The following is a 10,657-nucleotide window of genomic DNA, read 5'->3' on the forward strand; positions in this document are numbered from 1 at the left end:
GACTATAACCCTGCAGCATCATATGGAAAGTATTTCCATATACAGTTTTGGCCAGTATAATATACACTAGTGTGGATAATTTCTAATTAGCCTTTAAGATTTTCCAGTAGTCTGCTCTGTTGAGTGGCTCTGTTTATCTGGACTTCCTCCTAGAACAGATCATTTTCTTCACTGATGCGTAATTAAACGTGAGGAATCCCCAGGAAACATTTCCTGGCGTGACTTCAGTGGCTAGTGGCTTCAAGCACAGCCACTTTGGAAAGCTTGCTTGGCATGAGCAGCCTACCCAGCCATTAGCATTTACCATAACTGAGCAGTGGCCAAGAATACACGAAAATACAGCAGTTGCCCACAGGGCGTTACAGAAATTTATCACTACGAAGAAATTTATTCTACAGAAATCTTACACCTTTTCGTCTCTTTTCTGAGTAAATTAGGATCTTACCTCTTCCGATATGAAAAAATGCCTTGCAGGCTTGGAAGTCGAGCAGAACTGTAAAGCAGAAATAGCAAATCCTTCATTACTGCTGTGCAGAATTCCACAGGCAGGTCACAAAGTGAAAACATCAATGTGCTTTATCTTATGGCTATTAAATCGTTGCAGATAGATGTGCACACCAGGACAGGAGGGCTGGGACATGTGGGACGCAGGGACGCCGTCCCTCTCTGCAAGCCACAGACGTGCACTTACCATGAAGTTTTCTCTGGAGACGGGGCAGCCCAGATTCAAAGGATCTTTTATAAAGTCCGGTCAGCACATGCTGCAGATGCCACCTCTGTCTTTGGGCAAAGCATTTTTGGCAAACCTTGTTTTTGGCAAAGCATTGTCTGGCAAACAGAACGAACTGAACACTGCAAAGTGATGTTACTAGATATAATTAGAAATTTTTGGTCTCTCACTAGCTATGTGAATGAATCTCCTATAAATAATGTGCGAAGACTCCTAAGGAGGGAATTGCAGCTAATGCTGACTAGAGGAATGAAGGTAAATCCTAATAACTGTGGGCCATAGATGCTCCATGAATCTGAGCTAGGAGAGCAGGGACAATCATTCGCGGGGCAAGCACGGTGACATTTGGGTGCATGCTTTAAACTTTTCTGAAGCCACCATAAGTCTGATGCCAGCTGGCCTTTTACAGAGCTCTCTGCTTACAGACCTTGGATAGGAGATGTGGATTTTACTGTTGTCTGCACTGCTTAGCTTAATCATATTATTAAATATTACCTTGCTTCACTTCTTTCAGTTGTAAAATAGTACAATGTATCAGGGAGAATAACCACCTAATGAACCAAACTAAGTCATTATTGAATTGTATTCCACAGCTGGGCATAAATATAAAATAACATTATTTTGTGTATCTTCTGGCATTCTGGAAATCTGGAGTTTAAGAGATTCATAGGAGGATGGATGGCTGTGTTCAGGAGCCTTTGCTAGATTTTTATTCCTTTGATTTACTCACTTTAGGCCAAATTTTACTTTTTGGCATCCAAAGAGCTCCAAGGTAATATGATTTATAGTTTCGATTAATTTATTGAAAAATACTTTCCTTACTTTAGTGGTGTTTATTTCCCTATCAGTACCGAGCTCTTCCCATAACAGAAGAAAATCAAGACTCTCTCTCTAGGCAAATAGTACTGATCCATCCTATCCCTCCTTGTATGGAAATCATTATTTAGTTCTCATTAGCTTTGACATTCTTCCCTATAATTTTCTAGTTCTACCTTCTCTCTCTCAAGATCGATTGACACGTAGGGTTAATACTGCACCTCCATAGATCTGAACACTGTCCATCACTATATTTGATCGTTAGGGTTGGTTTACCCTTGTGCATTACTTTGCACTCACCAACATCTTTTTTTGCCCAGGGTAAATACCACAAAACTCTTTCACAGCTCCCCTCGGTTTACTTTTTCCCCACTGACAAGAATTTTGTGTTATCAAGGACATTCTTGAGATACCCAGACACCTTTTTTTCAAGAGCAGAAGTATTTATTCCTTAGCTGACGGAGCTCTGACACATAAGACTCAAATACATGAAACTTTATACACAGTGGCAGGAAACTTTGCTTTTTGCAGTGAGGATGGAGTAGTAATTCAGGCAAAGAAAATGCCAGGAAGACTGTATGGATGAATAAAGCAAAACTCAAGACACAAAAAGGCAGCACACCGTAGAAACAAGGACCAGGAACCTGGGAGGAACACAGAACACTGTGTGAGTGTGCAGGGATGAAGTTAGGAAAGCCTAAATATTGAATATGGCCAAAGATGGCAAAGACAGCAAGAAAGGCTCCTGTAAGTACACAGGAGATAAAGAAGGACTAGGGAAAATGTGGGCCCATTGCTGAAGGGGTCTGGGGTCATGGTGACACAGGACATGGAAAAAGCTGAGGTACTGAATGATTTTAGCAAGACCTTTGGGAATCCTAAGCCCCAGAAAACAGAGAGGAAGTCTGGAATAAGGCAGACATACCCGCAGCAGAAGAATGTCAGGTCAGGTAAAACTTACGCAAACTGGACATTCAAAGTTCCGTGGGCCCTGAAGTTCTCAGGGAGATGGATGGTGTCATTGTGAGGTGACTCTTGATAATCTTTGGTAGATCACAGTGATTAGCAGAAGAGTCTGAAGGCTGGAAGAAAGCAAATGTCACTTTTTTCTTTGAGAAGGGCAAGGAAGAGGACCCAGGGAACTATATTCCAGTCAGTCTGACCTTGGTCCTCAAGGAGGTTTTGGAGCAAGCAATCCTGGAAATCATTTCCAGGCACTTGAAGGACAAGAAAATCATCAGGAGTAGTCAGCTTGGCTTCACCAAGGGGAAGTCATGCTTGTCAACCATGTAATCTTCTGTGATGAGATGACTGCCCTGTTAGATGGAAGCAGAGCAGTGGATGTTGTTGACCTTGGCTTCAGGAAGGCCTTTGGCACTGTCTCCCATAAAATCCTCATAGAGAAGCTGTTGAAACATGGGCTGGGTGAACAGGTAATGAGGTGGATTGAAAACCGGTTGAATGGCCAGGCTCAGAAGGTGGTGGTGAGTGACACAAAGTCTAGATGGAGACCAGTAACTGGTGGTGTGTCCTAGGGGGTCAGTCCTATTTGATAGCTTCATTAATGATCTAGAAGATCGGGAGAGTGCACTCTCTGCAAGTTCACTGATAATACAAAACTGGGGAGTAGCTGATATGCCAGAGGGTCAGGCTGCCATCCAGAGGGATCTTAACAGGCTGGAGAAATGGGTTGACATGAACTTCATGGAGTGCAACAGGGACCCTGCACCTGGGGAGGAGAAAAAATCCCAGGTACCAATATTTTTCAGAGGTGACCCAGCTGGAAAGCAACTTGACAGAAGGGTCCTGGTGGACACCAAGCTGAACATGAGCCAGCAATGTGATCTTGCTGCAAAGGAGGCTAACGGTGTCCTGGGTTGCATTAGGAGGAGTGTTGCCAGCAGGTTGAAGGAGGTGATCCTTCCCCTCTGCTCAGCACTGGTGAGGCCACACCTTGAGTGCTTGTTCAGTTCTGGGCTCTGTGAGCTCCCATTGAGACAGCAAACATTTAGTTGTGGGTATTTTCCTAAACCTACCGAAAAAGAAAAGTCAAACTCCACTTAAAACTGATGCATTCATTTGCTCAACATTTCCTGTCATCTTTCAGTTCTATTAAATGGAGGAGTTCAATTCTGTTAAATCTTTAAGAAGAGTCTATACTGTTTCAACACCGAGATGCGACTTGTTCCTCTTTCCACCCTGGTGTAATTTCATTGAGTACAGTGGGATAGTACTGGGGAAGCACTGATTTGTCATGTTTATAAAATGCACCTAGGTAAAGGGTGACCACAAAGTGCAACAGCCTTCTGTTACGGAAATCAGCTAATGAACGAAACAAACTTTGAAGCACAAAGAAAGATGAAGTAGTTCCCACCAATTATTTTTCTACTTGCTTCCATCTGTCTCTGCAAGGCTGGACTCCCATCAACACTGGAAGCAAAATGCTGTAAACAAAACACAACACAGCTGAAAGAGAAGAGGCAGACTGAAAGACATCTCTGGGTATAGACTGTCCTGAGCAGCAATGTGGCTTAGGCAAAGCACTGGAGTGCTGATATTCCCCGTGGGGCAGAGGGGATTCAGACATGCTGAAAATAGATCCTTCCTGAGAAGATCACGGAATTGCAGAATGACAGAGTGGCTGAGGCTGGAAGGGGCCTCTGGAGGTCATCTGGTCCAGCCCCCCTGCACAAACAGGGCCACCTGCAGCCAGTTGCTACCTAGAGCTAGAGCAGGCAGCTGCCTCGCTTTCTGCCACACTCTGTGATACGATCGCTTCTCCTCTATATTCTGTGATTATTTAAAAGAGTCTGAGAGTGAGAGGCCACATTTTAGCGCAGTTTGAATTGTGAAAGTAAGTGGAAATGCCTTAAGAATATCTGTCTCTGACCCTGTCACATTTGAGTCCTAGTTGTTGTTCATATTATGGTAATGAACGTAATATCTGTATCAAGGTCTTTCTAGCTGAGGATCTTGTCTCTGACACCTGCCAAGTGGAGATTCCCAGTTGGAATATGGAAACGTAGTAATCGTGTAGTTATCATTCTGAGAATACTCCCAAACCCCCTCTGATTTCGGGGTGCTGGTGAATGAGAAGATCAACGCAAGCCAGCAGTGTGCGCTTGTAGCCCAGAAAGCCAATCAGATCTTGGGTGGCATCAGAAAAAGTGTAATCAGCAGAGCAAGGGAACTAATTCTGCTCCTTTGCTTTGCTCTCATGGGACCTCACCTGCATCCTGCATCGAGGTATGGAGTCCTCAGCACAGGAAGGACATGGGTCTTTTGGTGTGAGTCCAGAAGAGACCACAAAGATGATCTGGGGGCTGGAGCACTTTCCATCTAAGGACAGGCTGAGAGAGTTAAGCTTGTTTAGCCTGGAGAAAAGGCTCCAAGCAGAACTTAGAGCAGCCTTTCGGTACTGAAAGGGGCTCCAGGAAAGCTGGGGATGGCCTCTTGATCAGGGATAAGATGAAGGGAAATGGTTTTAAGCTGAAAGAGGGAAGATTTAGATGAGATCTTAGGAAGAAATGTTTACCTGTGAGGGTGGTGAGGCACTGGCGCAGGTTTCCCAGCAGAGTCGTGGCTGACAGATCTGATAGTGTGTTCCCACCGCACATGGGAGCCCATGGCTGCGATTTACTCAGCTATGAGCAGGTCCAGCTGTGCTCACGTGTTGGCCTCCAAACCCAATGAACATCCAAGACTGTGTCTCAACAGCAATGAGACAGACCCATGAAATGGTTTTGCCTTCCGTGTGCACAAACAGCACATGCATCTGGTTCCACCCATGCTCAGCTTGCCTGTGCAGACAGAGAGGCATCCTCCCAGTGACCAGATCTTGCCCTGGCTCCTGCCCAGAGCATCTCAGCTCCAAGATCTCCAGTGCACGGCCTCTTTGCCAGGTGCTGGTCATGAGGGAGACCTACCTGCCTTGCTGCTCTGTATTGGCTAATGATGACATACATATCAAGACATGGTAGTTGCTCTAGTCCGAAGGCCAGCTCACAGCAGTGCTCCCTGGCAGTGGCTGAGAGCCTTGTTGGTGTCTGAGGTTGCCTGGCAATGTACAGGAGTGCCTGCACACATCTTCTATATCTCCTGCTGTCCTGAACCAGATGCCCTCCCATTTCTCCTTCTACCTGCACTGCCACCTGAGGATGTGCTCTGTATGCAAATGAATTTGAATTTCACTCTGGAAACTATATTTTACTGTAGTTTTCTCTATGAATACTGTTCTCTTCACATGGATCTGTGAAACGTCCCAAAAGAACAAGCCTGGTTACCCTATGCTGAAGGCTTTTCTTACTGATTCTCTCAGGGCATGTTGGACTGGACACTGATCACAGACATGCCATTCTAGCCAGTTTCTGTCCCTTTTATTTTGATTATTTTGCTTTCCATCAAGCTTCCTCCTTGTCAGCGCTCAGCAAGTAACACATGAGGCTCATACAGAAAGTTAATAATGAGATTTGTGCCTTCCCAGCCAGGTCAGGCAGAAGAACTTTCCAAATACGCGTGTCATTCACTTGTTATCTCAGACACTGCCAAAATATTTTAGGCAGCAAAAGGTCCTGCAGCTGAGCCCGGCACGCTGGCTATCCAGTAGGGAAACACTCCTTTCCCCACGTTACAGTGTTCCATACCTGAGTGCTCCACCTTACCAGCAGTTTCCCTGCTAGCTTTGTTCCAGAGCCCGGTTGTTCTAGTCCAGGTAGGTCAGAAATGTCACAGCTCCTTTGCCTGGACAGTTGGATATCTTTCCTGAAGAAGGTCTCGAGGGAGGTGTCCCTGCCCATGGCAGAGGGGTGGAACTGGGTGATCTTTAGGGTCCCTTCCAATCCAAACTATTCTGTGATTCTAAGACAACAGGTTAAGTCTATCTTGGTGTGCTTTTCACAAACTGCCTTTCACACATTATTCCTTGTACTGCGGCCTCTGTTGCGGAGTGTTACCTCTTACCACATTCCCCAACTCTCTGAACAGCCAGTCCTTTCCCAGACTGGCTCATTCCTAGGCCTTGCTCAAGTTCATCCATAGTGTGGGCACGATGTAAGAAAGCACCTCTGGAAATCATTCCTGAAGATTTTGTTTTCTTTAAATTAGATTGGAAATGTGGTTAATTGTGGGAGCAACGCCAAGTATATGGAAGATTAATTGGGACTAAGATAAAGCATGAAGCTGGTACCAAGCATATTAGAATAAACATTATTAAAAACACCAGGTGTTCCAGGCTTGACCTGCAGGATGATGAATCTTGAATGTGTGAGAAGATGATGAGGTATGATCCATCTGCAGTAGATGTTAAGATGTTTAAGATCTTTCTGTGGAAGCACTTCAGCTTGGTTTTCAGGCCTGACTCTTTTGAGGATGTAAGTAGAACTTATACAGACATTGCATCTCTTTTGACACAACCTTCCTTATTAAAACCCCCCTGAAATCATAGAATTGTGGAATGGCCCAAGTAAGGACATCAACAGATCATCTGACCCAGTCTTTTGTAGGAAAGGGAGTCTAGATGAGACTATTTAGCACCCTGTCAAGTCACATTGTGGACACCTCCAGAGTTGGGAACTCCACCCATTTCCCTGGGGAGGTTGTTCAGTGAATCATTTTTCTCACTGTAAGGATTTCTTTATTACAGCAACATGAAACCTCTTGCACCGGTTACCCTTTGTCCTCTCCATGTGGCTCCCTGTGAGGAGATAGGCTTTGTCCTCTTTGCAGTGCACTTTAAGTACTGGAGAACTGCAATGAGGTCCCTGTGGAGTAGTTGCTTCCCCAAGGGAGAAAAGACCTAACAACTTCAAGTTTGCCTCAAAGCAGGTTCTCCAGTCCTTTGATCATCTTATGGTCCTCCTTTAGACTGTGTCCAATCTGTTCACATCTTTCTTGAATTGTGTGGATCAGAACTGGACACAGTACTCCACTTGCGGCCTGGCAAGTGCTGAGTAGAGGGGGATGATCACATCTCTAACTCTGCTAGTAATGGATACAGCCCAGGATCAGAATTGCCTTCATTAAAATGTGAATCTCAATTCTTTGTCAGCTCCAACAGGCTTTCTGGTCTATTGGCTGGGCTATGGTGTAGTTACCCTGCAGGATATACTTATGCCAAAACCATGAGCAGGTTGGAGCTGAGAGAAGGATCACGACTTCCCTGGTCAATATTTCATAGTTGCTTGCATGAAGGTCATGTTCACACTAAGTGTATCTCAAAGAGTGACCTGCTTATAAACTAGCGTTTCATGCAGGGCTCAGCATGCTCCTATACTCTCAGCTCTCTCAGGAGCATCCCACACTCTACCCATCCTCCAGGTCTGTACAAATCCTCCTGCTTTCCCAGGGTGCATCTTCCTTCGCTGTTTTCAGCCATTTCTTTTGGCACTGTTGCTCACAAGAGCTTAGGGTGTGAGAAGGCACCAGACACAGCCTGCCCACCCACCCACCCGCCCCTCCTGCGGTGTCAGCACAAAGCAGACATTCAGAAACCAGATCTGACACCCAAAGCTCCTTTACCCAGTGGGACAGGCATTGCGGTACTAAGGCAATAGGCATAAAATGGGTGGATGGACAGGGGGTTCATAAGAACAGTCGTTCCCCCTTGCGGAGTATAGTTACTGCTGTAACAGTCACTTTCAAGTCATGCCCAGGCTGTTTAAGGTCAGAAACCTTCGTAGTCCACATTCACACCCAGAAGCAGATCTAGTAGAGCTTATCAGCTGCATCTATTTTAAACCTTCTCTTAGAGATGTTCCTTTATGGCCATTATAGACTCATGTTTTCCCCAAGATCAGTTACCTTTGCATCAGCACTTCTCAGGTCACAAGCACCCTGACTCCAGAAATAGTGTATAACAATCCCTATCCTCCAGCTAAGGCAGCAAATCACAAAGTGAGCAGAAATTAGTTTTTCTTACCCCTGCCATTAATAGTCCACTCTGATTTCAAGAAGTCTCCCATCCTGCTTTCCGTGACAAGGCCAAGTCAGGCTAAAGCAATGTGTAGGATTTATCTTCATTTCCCACTCATGCACTCGAAGTGGATAATTGAACCAAGATGTTATCAATTAAGGAATCTGCAATGTTAACTTTCATCAGCTGAGCATCGAGGATCAAATTGTTAAGCCACAATTTCTTACAGGTGAGAGATGAGCTCTAACATTTTCAAGTGCTTAAGGTGCAGCATGATTCTTCCACAGTCAGGCCAGGCTGTTCATTTTTAATGGTCATTATAATATTGTCCAAGGGGAACACGGGTTTTAGGCATCAAAATATGGGCCCCAAAGCTGTTGTGGCATTTGTGAATCAATCAGCAGGTTACAAAGGTACCCATGGAAGTTGCATTTTGTATCGTTTGTTTGTTTCTTTAAAGAAATACCTAATTTAGTACAAACAGAACCCTTTTGCTTGTTACCAAGGTGTGGAAACAAAGGGTTTGCCTGAGAAGAATGCCGCCTACTTGCTGGGAGCATACTGTGGGAAGGGAGAGAGAAGAGGGGTGGTTTCCCTTCTTTGGTGCCCAGATAATCGCTGGCGTCAATGCAGCTTTGACAGCTCTGCACATAAAGATGCTGTCTCTCGAGAGCATCACTTCCAGTGACACAGGACTCGGCACAGGGGGTCGTCTTTTCCTTGCGTGTATTTAGCTGCTGCCTCGCAGAGTGCGTCCGTATTTAGTTACAACATGGGAGGATTCCCTGGGTGTGAACCTCAGTGTGTTTGGGAGAAGCCCGAACGCTGTTGCTGCAAACACCCTGAGCACTGTGGTCAATGCAAAAGGCTTCGTCCCTGCTGCCTCCTTCCCCCCTCCCCTCCAACAGCTCCAGCTCCCTTCCCAGCAGCTTCTCAGCTTCTTGAAGTACTCCCTGGAAATGCGTCAGTGTAGAGCTGGGCAGGAACCTCGATGGACCCCTGAGTGTCCCTGTAGTGAGAGAGGGACAAGTGTCCCGTAGCATTCCTGACATCTGGCTGTAGAACCTGCCCTTGGCAGCTGCAAAATGTGTCAGGGTCCGGTACTACCAGAATGTCTGTTCTGTGTTTTCAGTGCTGCTCTTGGCTTGCAGGAAACAAACTGTCATTTGTTTAAATTTTCCTACCAGCACATACCGTGTGGCTGACTTGTTCCTTCTCTTTCCAGCCAGGATACAGTTAGTATCTACTTTCCAACTCATCCAATGCCACAAGAGTGAGACAGGTAGGACAGTTTGGTATTATCATCTGCTTTTTTTCCTCTGTGAAGTGCTAGATTTTGTGGATTTGTTCAAGCTGTAACAGTCCCAGCATTTTTGCTACTTGAAGTCTTATCTTGCATGATCAAAACTAGTTTCTTTAGCTTTTTATAACTCCACGTTATTCCTCGGCACACAGTGTTATCATAGACTAACATTAGTATTTCAGTACTTGAAAACACTACGCAGTGCTGCAGCAGTTCGTGACTTGTTCTAGTGGCTCTACATGTTACATCGGTTGAGGTTTATCCCATAGTGAGTCTTCTTATTCACACCTATTTCTACCAACCCATTCATCAATCTCCATTTTATTTACTACAGGAGCATTTTGTCTTAATATTAGCTATTTTGTCTAGCAGAGAAAATAAGGAACCTCAATGTCTTTTTACCCAAATATACTATTTGTTTTGCTTTAGAACTGATTGTTAACTTCTTCCATTAAAAAAAAAAGCTTTGTCTGGTATTTAATTTTGCTCAATAAAAAGCCACTGTCTAGAGCTGTGGCCTTCATCTACCTTGTTCAAAGGAGGCAACGCCTCAGTCCTTGCATAAATTCCTTTGTGAGAATCCAGGCACTTTGAGGCTCCAGATTTTTTTTTTTTAATTGGCCAAATTACCTCTACATCAAAATTACCACAGTAAGAATGGGACAAGTAAGGAGAATTTCTGTGTACTGCACTCACTTAGAACAAGGTTGGACTTTAATGGTTGGACTCGATGATCCAATGGGTCCTTTCCAACCTTGTGATTCTGTGATTCTGTGATTCTGTGAAGGGCTCCTCAAGGCAGAAACATTTTTGCTGTGCCAGGAATAGGCACTAATCCTTTATTTGTCCTGAGCCTCTCCTCATCAGTATGGGAAATAAATTAGTGTTATTCCCTATT

Source organism: Cuculus canorus, chromosome 18, assembly GCF_017976375.1.
Source record: "Cuculus canorus isolate bCucCan1 chromosome 18, bCucCan1.pri, whole genome shotgun sequence".
NCBI classification, from domain to species: domain Eukaryota; kingdom Metazoa; phylum Chordata; class Aves; order Cuculiformes; family Cuculidae; genus Cuculus; species Cuculus canorus.